Genomic DNA, 15,701 nt, shown 5'->3' on the forward strand with positions numbered 1-15,701 from the left:
AGAATGATGTTTTATCATAGATTATTTATTCCAGAAACATTAATTACGTATTTGTAAAAGACGTGTAAACAGTACTGTAAAAATCTAAGAATCAGAGGCAATGAAATTTTCGAAAAGTTTGGGCTTTATTTCTCGTAACCAACGAAGAACTCAATCTTAAATCAGCCACATTGCGAAGTCAAGGTAAGATCCCTTCAAAACTTGTTAATGAAATTCTCTATGCAACACTAGAAAAATACGAGTATTATAAGTTTATAATAGTCTGTGACAATTATTTAAAATTGACATTGTGAGCAGTATTTAACTAAGTGAAAATAAATATATTAAACGTGAAAAATATATGGGTTATAATTTTAATCGCAGAACTGTAATGTTTCTATCACCTGAAACCGATACAAGACGAAATACATTGAAGAAAGACCCAGAGTTTGTGTATAAAAACATTTAAAGCTAGCTTAGGCAATCTTGTTTGAACTTGTACATTGTATTTTACTGTACCTCTGAATTCGGTTTAAGTGAAAAATTATTTTCATGTTTCCAACGATTATTATAAAATTATTAATAGACAGAAATGACTATCTTCTCTTTCTCTTTTAGAACGTGAAATTATGGTTGTTTGATTTTATTTTATAAATACTGTAAATGAAGATTAAACTTAACATAAATGATTTGAAACTAAATATTTGCGTTATAAATGAGTACTAATACTTACTGATTATTTTAAGTCAGTGAAATGTGTTCATATGTAGGGTGATTCACGAAGAATCTCAATAAACTTTCAAGAGATGTTCTACTGGTGAATAAATAACAAAGTTCGTATAAACATCGGTACGGAACCGCTTCGTTAGCGAGTGCCGGCTGGCGAAAGTGCCTTTATTAAAATTAAGTTAGATTGTAATTCTTGCTATCCAAATTAAGGGGTAAATTTGGTTATCTTATAAGGAATTTGATTTAAAATATTGAAAAAAATAGCTGCCAGAACTGTATTTTTAACAGTTGTTTTAAAATCTGGGATAAAAAACCAAGATTGGACTAGAAAAACACATATTTTATGTTTGGCGTAAAGTAATTTTGTTAAATGGGTAATAAATAGAAAAAGGTTTTAAACAAAACTTATAGAGAATTTTATTCTGAGTACAATTTTTTAATAATTTCCATAAACTAAACAAAAAAGTAAGAATTTTGAGGTTTATTAAAAACAAAATACATCAAATGTGGCATATTTTAACTAGGTATTAAACAAAACGTTCCATATAAAAGATACAAATATTTTAGAAAAATTAACAATCAAGATTTAAAAGAAAATGAAAAATAGAACAAAACAACACATCAATAAAACAATTTATGAGATGTCTTTAAAACTATTTAAAAATTAATTTTATCTAAATTTTTTGAAATAATTTATTTCATGAGTTAGCAATATTAACAGCTGATTTCGACAATTAAATACCTTTGTATTGTATTTCAGAAGTAATAAACAACTAGATAAGTGAATGGATTATTGCATGTATGTTATTATCTAACAGTCCCTTATAAATTTTCCACTGTGAATACGAAGTCATCATTTTTGTTTATGGGTTCTGCAATGCAAACGCACGAGCTGCACAGCGAGAATATCGTCAAATATTTCCGAATAAGAGAATTCCAGGCCATAGAACCTTTGCTTCGGTATTTCGGGAACAATTTTTTTTTAATATTTTCAGGTCAGATTTCATATAAAATCACTAAATTTATCCCGATTGTAAAGTACAATTATATTATACAATTCCTTATCGACTGAATTCGTACTAAGAAAAAACATGTTACATTTTGTAGCCGAATGATAAATCTTGCCGTGTTCAGATATGTTTTCCTAGTTTTGATTTCATTACCAAATAGATAAATAGCTTGGCGAAAGAAAGAATTACTGACACACCTTCGTAACTAAATGTCTATTAAGTGTATGGATTAACTAGTATTTGGTCATCCAGTATCGGGAACCAGAAAGTTTTTGAATTTTTTTTCCTGGGTACTCAACGAATTGTCGTTATCAGCGCCCAGACACGATATTTATATTTCAAATAAATAAATATTAGAAATTAACTTTGGTATAAAGAGCTGAAACATAGTACACAAATTTCAAATAATTGAATGCAAACGTTCATTATTCCCTAGAATATTTCGGAAGTTAGCCCCTAGTTTAAACTTGCGACGCAATGCCGCATAACAGACACAATCCACAAGGATGCGGAGTGTCGAGTTAGTTGGCACTCGCAGCGAGCACAAATCTGTTTTGAGTTATCAGATATTCATGAGTGAGCCTTGTGTACCCTATTCGCAAACGGCAAATAATAACTTCCTCTCGATGGTTATTCCTACATGAAGAGCTCGACGGTGGTACAGTGTTCTTAACTGGACGAAGTTTATTGTTGATGGTAGCTTTCCACTCCCTTTGCCGTTCATAGAAACTAATGCTGGCAATGTTTTTCATAAGAAAACATTTGTCACCTTCTTGAGAAAACAGACAAGATCGTTCGAAACAATGCGATTAACGAAAGGAGACTGGAAACAAACCTTTTTTGTCAGTATTTTTTCACACTCTCATCGTCTGAAATTCTAATATGGCTGGAGATCCAGCAAAAGCACACAGTTGTATTACGTTGAGTAATTTGAAAAATGACACACTGAATTTTACAGACAATAAGCTGTCTGGAGTACATATCACTAATCGCTTGTAAGTCTCTCAAGAATCTGAGCAGACACATACGGGTCGAAATGTTGGGCTAATTATATTTACGGCCTTATTAATAGCATACACCTCCGCAACGAAGATACTGATGATGCTAGGTAGGAAAATCATGTATGTTCTGTTGCCAACCAAAAAGCACAACCAATAGAATTAACGTTTTTAGAGCCATCCATATAAACTATAGCATCAGGATTTACGCTATTTATATCACATATTTTTTCTCGCAGTTTAACCGGATTTGTGTTCTTCATGAACACAATGTGAACTCTATGTTAACGACAAAGAATAAAGCAGTAATTTACTAGAGAAAGCCGCAAAGGAAGATAATAACATAGAGCAACAGTAAGAACTGGAGGTAATAGTACATTAAAAGATAAGAAAAGGTACGAGCTCTGATGCTTAGCGAAGAAGTTGATGATGGCCGTACCTCATATCGATTAACATGCTGGATGGATAATATCGCATTAAAGGTTAGATAATTTGGTTGTGCATTAATGTGAGAATTTTATGAAAGCAGTCTAAAACACTTCAGTTATTAGTAAATATTTTTCGAATAAAAAATTAATAACTGCTACGAAGGAATTCAAAAGTAAAAGAGTATTTCTTTAAAAGTGTACTTCCTGTACACTTCGTGTACTTCTAAGTGTACGCTTCAAAAAAGGAAGTGTACTTCGTGTAGTCTCCTTGACAGTACACGGATACTTTTATTCAAGTAATTATTATTTTTCTGGTCCTTGCTAACAAAATTTTGTGTCAAAGTACACACGATAAGATGTTCGGTTGAACCTGTTATACTTTAACGCTAATGACTCCTCGATGTTATCTCAGGCGGCTGTTATGGCTATTATAGTGATTAACTAGAAAATCCTGGCGTATTAATCCTTGAAAACGTATGTTTATTTATTATGCGCTTATTACTTGAGCAAGGAACGTACTCGCCAACGGAGCCCGAATTTGTAATAAATTCTCAACAGACTAGTGGAGATGCCATTTACTGGGTTGATTGCCCCCTGCATTTCGGTGGGCTTGACGTGCGGATTGACAGCAACATGATTACTTTAGTGAAGAGTTGAAAAGGAAACCGATTCACTTCTCAGTTTTTCTAGTATGCCAGGCATAGGATAATCATAACCGATCTTTAGAACCGACTTTTATACCAAGTTAGGTCACCTAAAATCATACGGGTAACTGAGCGACAGAAGAATTAAAAAAGGTTTAAACCACGTTTTAAATTATAATTATTTTTAATTACAGGGCGTTAAATTAACTTATTTAGGTTTTAAAGTTTTATAATCGTCTATTTTACTACAGTGATCAATTTCATCTTTTTCTATTGGCATAACCTCAACATGTCACAGATATTATTAATATTACACTCTCTGAACCAAAAATGAATGTAAGATAGCATTTACCAAACAGACTCGTTCTGGCCCCGATTATGCTAAATCTCTATAAATTGATAAGTAAGATTCTTTCTTTAATTATAAAACTAATCTTAAGTTGAAAACCAGAATAAAACCAGAGATGTTCATTTTATGTTAACTTGTTCCATTCTCAGAGTTAGTCCGATAATATAAATTAAAACGCAGTTTCTATTAATATTGTAAGAAGAGAGATAAGAAAGCAATTTTTTTATAAACTATTCCGAAACAAAATATCGCTCAAGACACAGTCTGTTGTGCGTGAGAGGATAAAATTGTTCAGCGTGGGTATTTACCTCCGTGACGTCATTATCAACCTGCCCATAAACAGATCTGCTGTTGTCTACCTGCCGCGCCCAGCCTCGCCTCCATATTCTCTTTCCTTTATTTGACCATCCGGTAAAGGAAGAAAGCCGTAATCACGTTTCCCACTTCCCTGAATTACGTTTTCACCTTCAAATAAACAATTAAATTAGAAGAGGAAATCTAAATTTTTCTTATAGTATATTTAACTCAAATCATAGTTATTTTTATTTATTATCTTTTAAAATAAACACTTGAACGTTTAATTATTTTGATTTGATGAAAGAAGCGGTGACAAATCGACTTTTTCTTCATTTATTCACGATAAAATAGATATCTCGAGGCCGTGATAAAGTATTCTATTCTATGTAATACCACAAAATATATCAACAAAAAATTATTTGCAGATGATCATATAGTGATTCATAATTTATTTAGTTACAAATTAAAAATCATTTTACGAGTTTATAAGTTTTTTCAGGAATAATATTACACAACAGATGTAATGAGTAAGTAAATTTCTAATTCAGTGACATCGCGTTGTATCGACCTCAAGCCGCATTCTCGTAAATCTCACCATGTTCTTAGTTACTGGTATTTGAAGTTCGCATTACCAAATAACTATACTTAACTGGCTACGGGAAAAAAGCTAGAATAACACACTGATTATCAATAATTAAGTTAGAATAAGCTGTAGGTAAATTTTCGCATTTATTCTGCGTAAAATAACCAGTTATTTTGAAAACTATGATACTATAATTTTTCAAGTGCAATTTTATCCATACACTAGAATATATTTTTTTTACTCCCGCTTTATTATTATTTTCTGATCATATAGATTTTTATTTTTTCTGGGTGAACCCAACCTACACGGATACCAGCAGCACTCTTGTAAACGAACATGTCCGTCATATAGCGTTAACTTGAACATGTGGTAATAGTTATTTCGATTTAGTGATCCAATCCAATATATTTATTTCAAAATTTATATATGAACCGATGTATTCGGACAGTTAAACTCTACGTTTGTTCTTATTAATTATCGTTATAAAGCTATAAACATTTTACTATTATCAGTAATTCGTTACTATTATTAGTAAAGATGAAAAATACAGCAATGAATTGTTATAGTAAAGAAGTTTTATTTTATAAATACGATATGAGTACTAAATGTGTTTTATTTTATTAATCTAAAAATAACAGCTAAGGTCTAATCCCTTTAGATCTTTTCTGACTGTATTTTAGTTATTTATTTTAGGATATTATGTGTCATAGAGGTCCCTGCTTCCTGTACCAAACAATCCGTAACACTCCGGATGTCGTCTAACGGAAACCAGGACTGTTTTTAACAATATTCTTTAAAATGAAAAATATATTAAGGCTTTACAAAAGTAATGATGACAAGTGTGTGTTGTTTTGTCCTTTGAGATAGACCGTATTATATGCTTATGTTTTATTTAATTTATGAAAAACTATTTTCAAATTATTAACCTTTCTTTTTCAAATATTTGTGTACATTTGAGAGCGGTTTTATACGGGCTAAATGAAAAGGGTAGTTTATAATACGCAATAAATTTAAATGTATTATTAAAAGCATTCCTTATAAATACGAGAATTATTAATGAGTATTTGTTGCCTCAAATTTTAAATTTCAATATTTTAAAATAATATTTTGCATTTATTATTTTTATTAGGCATTTATACTGAATTTAACATCAAACTGAATAAATCTTCTTAACATTTTTTTATTTGTAAACTGTTACTATTATTTATCGTTAAATATTATATTTTATGTTTAAGTAGTAAAGTAGTTTATCCCTAATTACCGTATCAGTTAATAATAGTTTGGATTTATAATTAAATGTTCTATTATATAATTTATACACATTTAAAACCACCCTCCTTGTCATGCGATGACAAAAGAACTTAAAATATAACCACCGTGCTTAGTTAATTCTTACCATGTGATACTTTTGCTCACAAATGTGTGTTTTAATGCCCAACGAGAATAATAACAACCTCCAAATTTTAAAAAATAGAATTAAATTCTTACCACCCGGAGGGTACTGAATATTAGCAGAGGTGTGGGGTACAAAACGTATCATATTATTTTATAACTTCCTTTCGATTAATCAGTCGTTTGTCCACGATACGGATAAGAAATCATGAAAATACTCGTATAATCTATTCTTAAATTGTATTTTTAATTCTTCTCTTTGATTAAATAATTTCTCCGAAGATAGATAATGGATTTCAAGCAGTGATAAAAAAGATGATTATTTAAAAGGTATGTTTTAACAATGAATTGTTACGTATTACAGTAACTTACTATTTTAAAATAAACATCTGCGATTGCACTCTTTTATTGCAGACAAAGCTGTTACAGTTTGTTTTCCTATTTTCAAAGGTAGCTATCGTGTAATAGAAACGAAGGCAGATTTTATTAATTGTATCTCTCCAGTGTCTGCTAAAAGTCTTTTCAAAACCGCTTTGGTAATTTTCAGAAGTAAAAATCAAATAGTAAATGCACAGAAGAATTAGAGCTGAAAAACAACTCGAAATGAGCAGACATCCTAAAACATTTTATAGAAGTAAAATTAATAAAAAAAATAATAACTTTATCAGGTATCATTATGTATAAACAAATTATTATTAAGATTATTTTAATAGCTTTTTGTAGATCATTGCTATTATTACATTCCGCAACCATTTTCCTCAACAGTAATTTGAACTAATTATTTTTGTCGCTTGTCAAAGACAATCAAAGAATTATACGCAGACAAAATACTCAGTTTGTCAAAAATCTATTAGCATGTTTATTACCGAGCCAATTCTCCAAAATTTACTGATAATTCAATGCAATACTACATGTATAATCTAAAAAAAATCCATTTCGATAAATTATTTTAATTTTTTTTAATAGTTTTCACCTGAGAAAAGCATATTTATATGAAAAATCGGTGGTTACTATACTTGTGTGGATTAAACGTTAACTGTAATTAACGTGATTTTAATTACTTAGTATGTGTCTGATAAGACACAAACAATAACCAATATTTTAAAAAAACGCAAACTGAAGAAAAACACTTTGCTCAAACTAACATAATAGTATACTCGTTATAAAAAAACCTTTCTATTGAAATTTTTAATTTAGAGAATGAATGGTTAATTTTATAATTAAAAATTAAAAATAAAAATAAATATAAAAATTTATTCAACTGAATTGTTAAAATAAAACATACTTAAGCCTATAATATCTTCTTTTGTAAAAATTCTTTAAGTAACGATAGTGTTATCCTTCTTGAAACCCGTGTATTCTTGCTACTTCACCGGTACCGTATTATTCCATTACCCATTCAAAAAATACGTACAAGCCACTCCTATAGTACATTTCTTCCTAACTAGATGATTTATATATCTACTTTTTGACTGATTAATTTATAAATCAGCCAGACATAAATAAATCCGTTAGTATAAATTAGCGTTCGACTAATTTATTATCAAACAGTATAAATCAAATTAACAAATTTTAATATAGACATTTTTGAAGTTAATATAGAATACATTTGCAGGTAATATATCTACAGTTTTGTACGAGCCCAAGTGTAATTTTTAAAATATTTTTGACTCATTTCTGTACAACGTGGCATAAAAATCGGAATTGGTCAATAGTTCAATCATTTATGTTAAGTTGCTGATATTAATTTCTAAGGCGGTTATGACTATTTTTTTAAAAAGTGTTAACAATTTTTTCAGAAAAACAGCCTTTTCTATCTCAATTTTTTCTTTTTGCATTTTTGTATCGATTGGATTAAAAAAAAAATTATTATAAAACTAGTAATTCAATCTAAAGTAGCCAAAAGTAAAGAATCTTACATCTCTTGACCACTCCCACTAACTGCTGACAGAAGACCCACTCATCACCAGACGTTCCTTTTTTTACTTTATGTTATTATTGCATCTACTTAATAATAACATCACGTTATCGTGGTTACCTAGCCCAGTTAGTAACACAAAAATAATATATACATCCTACAATTAATTCTTATTATAATTCAACACCAATCATTCAACACAAAAGATGCAGATTACAGGGCAAGTTATTCGAAAAATGGATATTTAAGTAGCACTTTTATTAAACAGCTTAGAAAATATTTTGTAACCGAAGAGAAATAAAATTATTTATTTAATACTTAATATTACTGTAGGAGTTTCAGACTATTACCTCCATTATCATTATCGAGGTAAGCGTATATTTTTGCTGACGATATCATCTAAGCAGTCTCTCATATAATTAATAAAATCGTATATAACAAGTTTCTAAAGAAAAATACTGTGTAACCGTAACCTAACTTGAAAGCAAGTATGAATAATATTTTGTATTATGGTGGAATAAATTAGATTTGCCCAAGAACTAAAATAGCACGAACAGTAGCCTATTTATTTAGAGATGAGTAATTTCATTCTACCGAAGATGAAAACGATACTATTCCTGAAACGAAATGTCTTAAGAAAAAACTGGTATATTCTCCAGTAGAACAATTTACTGTGGATTAGAACGTCTCGTATTTAATTAAAAAACCAAACGATTACTTTTCACAACACTACAAATCATGGAATATTTAATTAAAAAATGTAACAGAAAAGCTTAGAAGTGGATAAAGAAATCTTATCGGCTGATTTTGGGGAATGGACAAATTCCCTGAAACGAACAAGAAAAGTAATGGAAAAACGAAAATAGAATCATTAAAAAAATCGGATCCAAATCTTCAATATCAACAATTAATTCTTCATATGGTTTCATCCGTTATTTTTTGGTAGAATTTTTAAAATAATGTCAGATATCCATAGTAATTATTAGAGAATTCAGGATAATTTTAATGCATATACTGATTTCTTTAAAGCTCCATGAAAATAGGTACGTTTTATAATAACCGTCTGCATATTATGTATGTATATATATATACATATTTATTATATATGCAAGTAACTGATAAAATAATACCTAAAAGTATTTATGTCAATGAAAGACTATAATCTTCGGCTACTCATATAACAGTAACTGTGATACGAAGAGAAAGTTGAGAAAGACAATAGTTGAGGATAATGGATTAGATAAAAAAATTAGTTTAAAATTATCCTTTACGTATTAAATTGATAAAAGCTTTACAAAAATCATAAAGAAAATAAACATTTCTGAAGCCAGAAAATGCGTGTCAGAGTATGGCGGACATATAGAACTCCGAATTACCTCCGGGTAACATGTAAGAACGGAGATGGATCGCTATTATTATTGTTTTTGTTCCATAACCCGTCAATTATGTGTTCCCAGAAAATCAAGAAAACACTTCAGTGTTTTACTATCTATTATTTTATCGCACTTACTCCAATTTTTAGTTAGGTGTTTCCTCGCTTCTCTGTTTAGATTAGGTTTCTTATTCTTCATCAAAGCTATTGATGGGGGTGAGTGGTGACTGGAGGATATCCAAAAAAAATAAAAAAAGAAGATATACTATAAGATCGCTGATTTAATAAGATTTCTGGAAGAATGACAATAATCGCTACCCAGATACAATATATTACTGCAGTAAGTATAATTAAAAATACTACTAATTTATAATACAAATTATAGTTTTTTTAATTCAACTTCTAATTTTTATAGACCGTATAGTTAACTTAATTTCTACTTCGCTGAACTTAAGTTAATTTTCTTTCGTCATTTGACAAAGTAGATTTGGCAAAGTAACAAAATTTGATTTAAATTTTTTGTTATGTTGGTAGGAATGCGTTCTACTTTTTTTGAATTTCAGAAGTTATTTTAATAATACAATGCAGTTCGGCTACATTTCTGTTTGCTTGTAGCTAAACAAAGTACTGATGCATTCACCAAAATAAGCTCGATGGTAAAAGTTTCTTAAAAATAAATTCAATTTTTTACTTAATTTTAAGAATATTCCGTTTAAAAAATGTAAAAAGGATAAATACGAATGTCTAATTCATTTTTATATGAATTTAGTAAATTCTAAGATCTTATTAGCAAACGACTTCGTACTTCAATAAACAATAAACAACTAAAAATAACATTCCAATTTAAGCGATTCCTTGGATGTTTTAATTTTCATTTCTGTTTGTTTTATATAACAACTAGAATTACTGTGATGAGAACGACCATTCATTAAACGGTGATACAGAAAAACAATTTTTTTTTATAACTGTATTGGATTATTATTTTATTTATTAAAATCTTTATCAATTTTGCTATCCTACAAACCTTTAAAACAGCATCAAAAATGGTTTAAAAATTTCATTTTAAGTGGTCAACCGACCCATATTTATTATTTTTAATTCGAATTATCATCTCTTTCCCGATTCAATTTTTTCATTCAATTATAACTTTAATTCTCGACACGTTCCCAAAAATCTGTAAAAGGTCTTCTCAATCGGCATGTTATTTAGTTTTTACAACAATTTGGAAAACACTTAATTACTCATTGTGAACATAAAATAAATCGAATTGAATATAAAAACATTAAAAATAGCGCTGTTTTCCTCCAGTTGTTGTTCAAGTAATATCCCGTATAAGTTAAAGTAATTCCATTCGTATGTAATATCAGTGTTGTTTGTTATATAGGTTATTATATCCTGACCTAGCCACAAATGAACACGACTTAACTTGTAATTGAATCACGTTTATATAATATGACGTAATATTATACTTATAATCTGCATAATTTTTGTCAATTTCATTTTTACTTTCTCTTTTGATTGAATATATATATATATATATATATATATAAGTACTTTTTTCTTTTTTTATTTAAAATCGTAGTTTTATTTTTACAATATTAAAAAATAATAATAAAAGATATTGTTTTACGACGGACGGGCCCACATTTAAACATAACAGAAGCTGTTATGTTTTAATTATTAATAATTAAAAACGAACTTAAAATAATACTATTTTAATTTATGTTAAAATAATGTTATCATTATAAACTGCGGCTCACCTAGAACAATAAATACTTATTTGTAATTCAATTATTACCAACAGACTACTCGTAATTAATCTGGTTTAAAATTTACCAAATGAACGTAATATGATTTTAATTTTGAAAGACTTCGAAAGTATTTTTGGCCAATTTCGATTTTACTTAACGTAGTTCACACCATGCTCACTCGAACGTGTTGTTCGGAAAATCAGATATAAGCCCGTAAGTGTGCCTTAATGAGTTACTCCCACTGTTGCAGCTGAATCATACGTTCTAACTGAAGTAATTTCTGACGATATTTTCAACTGTGTGATTATCTAGGAATAAACTTCCTCAAACGACAATATGTTGCCATTAACTGCCTATTTATTATATATGCTTTTGAAGTAACCTCCTGTTTGACCGGGACAATTTTTTTTTTCAGTTACAGCGTTTTTATTTGTATAGCCTGAGAAATTGCGTTTCTCGGTGATTGATTTACCGAGAAAATCTGAATCTGAATCTGTTCTATGATTTTTTTTGTTTGTATTGCTTTTCTGTAACATATTTTACAACCTCCCTTCATTCTGAAAAATAAAATTTCTCCTTCTCTTTGTTTAAAGGTATCAATAATTTTGTTGTTACATGAGCTAATTTAAGCTATATAATACACAATTTCCGACCTAGTAGAGTGGTAAGGTTCTACTTTTCATTTCGAACGTTTGAAGTTGGAATGCTTCTAAGGCACGGCATTTTGTATACTATAACATTCAAATCATCTATCACGCAAAAGAAAATGCAAAGCGAGTGTAATTAGATATCAGCCTATCAAAAGTAATATAAAATAATAGTTAGTTGATGGTTGTGCTCTTTTAAGTGTTCTCAAATTTTATGGTGTGCGAATCACGGGTAAAAACTGAGATTTTATGTGATGTAATCGTTCAGAGTATATCACTTAAACATCACCGTAGGACAAAAAATAATTCAAAGAGAAAATTTATTTTCCCTGCTAAAATTTATTATAATAGTGTCTCTAAGATAATTTACGCATAAGGTTAACATTAAAAAAAAATTTCAAATTTTTTTCACAGTATACCTGACTGATTTTTTTTGTATTGGTTATTATTAGTTTATAACAACAGTGTTACTAGCCCGTAAGAGTTTTTGTGTTCTCAAAAGCCTTCCCAGAAAAGTTTTTGTTTACAAAATAAATAATTGCTATTTCCATAAAAAAACACGAAATCATATACAACGCTCTTTGGATTCCACATAGGTGGAAAGGTAAGATTCTCCAACTGTTTAACTGTCGCCATACGTATTATCCATGTCTATCAATTTAAATGGGCACCAAGAAAAATATCTCAAATTTTATGAAGTTCAGACATGTAATTAAACTCCACTACATAAATTAGTTGCTGTTGGATATAAAAAGCACCATTCTAAATTTTCAAGATTATTTAGCAATTCACTGCAAGGGTAAAATTATACAGGACAACTATTTCAAACCATCAAAACAAACTCACAAAATGCAGTTCACATTATTAATTTTTAATTCAAAAATGGTGACAGATGGAGCAAGAAAAGTAATAAATTCCTATACTTCGTCAGAGGTAAACGAAAATAATTTTAAATATTCATGGCAATTAATAAATAATTATGTCTAATAAATGAATAAAACGCACTCCACAGCGTGCACATAAATATTGAGAATAATTTTTTTTTTAATTATGATTTCTGCAGCGCTTCTAGGTCACTAAATAATTGTATACTATTCACAATCTTAAACGCTGTAATTCCAGTTTAGAAAATTGAAAAATACATGTGTATGCCAACCAGAAATGCTACTTCATTTTAGAACTATCGTGTTTCAGAATTGCCTACTACATGGCTACTGGTAACCGGCTGTATATCATTTTAAAAGACTTTACTTTATTTTATCTTGATTGTTCACCAAGACGTTTTGTTTGTCCTCTCGATATCACAAAAAATCCTGGATATATACAGCTAAAACTTATAACCGACTTATTTTTCTCGAAATACCGCAGGATTTTCAACCCTCGGATTTACTGAAAGGTTAAGGGAATTCCTTCTCATACTCCACGTTTAAAAGCTGGTCTTAAAGGATAGTTCATCCTTTTTTTGATAGTCCTTCTACGAGATCGAATGTAAAATTTTCTGTCTACTCGTCTATTATTATACGAAGTGATGAACACATTATTTCTCCAGTAATTAAACAAAAATTTTAGCAAGTAAATTAAAAGCTTATTAAGTCTTCGTGTATTTAAAATAGCATCAAAATAACAGTGATAGAAATTCAATTTACATTTAGGCTGTCGCAAAAAAAAATTGGTTTTGTTTAGAATTAATTTAATATGTAAAACAAAAAATAAAATAAACTTTTTTTAAGTGCAATGATATTTTTTCGTTATTAGTAGGAATGAAATTAACTAATCTTTCTTTTCTTTCGTAGTTGATGAGTTTAATTAGTAATGTACTCTGTACTCGGAAATAATTCAAGTAATTTTTAACTTTAAATTATTTTTTCCATTCTACTTATTCGTATGCTGATAAAACGTTATTATTATTATTATTATTTTATTTATAGGTTGTACGTAAAATTAATTTTATATTTAGTCGATATTAATAATTAATTAAAAATATTAAATTCCTCTAAAATGTTAAAAAGTTTTTTTAAATTATCATTTAAAATGTAAATTCAATAGCTATCTTAATTATCAATTTTGTCTCTTTCTAGAAATATAATGAACGCAAAATATTTATATAATATCCGTTTTTCAAAATTGAATAAAATTACATTCGGATATTGTACGAAACTGAGTGCGAAAATTTGATAATTTTATTTCATTGTCTTTCCATATTCTATAACTTACTTGACAGTTCAGTCAACCTTACGTGAAAGCAGGGCTACTCTGCTGTGTATAGGCACGCACATGCTAGTAACTATGCGTGCATTCATATAGAATATAAAGCCAATATATACGTACAGAACCTACCATGAACCAACACACTGGTTGTATAAACAGAACAAAATAATTATTTAACAAAAGTATAAAACTACTTAATTGTAAACGATAATACGAATGAGTGTAAAAAAAAATGGGCTACGTTTGCGTAGATGCACAAGCTTGTGCGTTAGGGTGTAGCATACACTAAACCTAAACACACACACACACACACACACACACATTTCATATAACTTATACGCTATAATTACGTACAGTATAAATATTTATGTATTCATCCATTCATATTTACTTACAGATGTACACATTCTTCTTATGCAACATACAACAAAAGTAGTAAGATATCGGATTAATAGGAAACTATTTTGGTGAGAATATAAACAAAGAAAGTTGTGATGCGTCAGTTTAGTTGAGGCTTATTTTGGCTTGAGTGCGTCGTGGCGCACGGCGCCAGTTCTCAATGACACCCCCGCAGGTGACATGAACTAGCGTAGAGCTTAGTCCAAACTGCTTTCAGCCATTCGTGATGATTAAAAAATAAATAACTAAACAGTTAAAACCAATTTATACAAAGTGTTATTTTTTTATTTTGCATCAGAGTTAATAATGTGATGAATTTATTAACTTTCACTCTTATTATATATTTTTTTATTTATTTATTTATTTATTTATTTTTTATAAAACAGCGAGCATCAACTTAACAGGTTTTTTTTAACAGTAGTGTTGATTTCGATTTTTAGTGAAAATAGATTTTACGATGAATTATTTGGTAATAACTTAAAAATAATCAAACATTCGAAAAACAGATTAGCATTTTTCTTATAATTATTGTATTCATCAGTTCCATAGACAATATAGTTTTTTTTTAAATATAATATGTACAAAATAGCAAAAGATATCAATATCCTACATACCTTCGAACAGAGGAGTTTCTTAGTTTTTCACTCCTATTTAATGTATGCAAATTTTTTTTAATAGTACACTACCCAAATAAGTCGTTTGAGTATGTAATTATGTACTTCTATTCCAGCGTTCGTTTTGATTAAAATCTTGTTTTTAAAATGTGAAATTTTTTATGTAGGCGACGAAGAATTTAAGTATACTGAAACTCAATAATTCGTATTAATAGAATTTTATAATTGATCAAGTTGATTAATGTGGCCTGCAGAAGAAAGTACATTAATTTACTGTACTACAGAGTTAATGATCGTACAATTTTTTTCGCTCTAACGCAAGTCACCAATGTGAACGTAGTTACAATTAACTTGGATGTCAGATTCTGTTTCTAAGAGGTTTG

The sequence above is a fragment of the Lycorma delicatula genome, chromosome 1 (assembly GCF_047948215.1).
Source record: "Lycorma delicatula isolate Av1 chromosome 1, ASM4794821v1, whole genome shotgun sequence".
Lineage (NCBI taxonomy): Eukaryota > Metazoa > Arthropoda > Insecta > Hemiptera > Fulgoridae > Lycorma > Lycorma delicatula.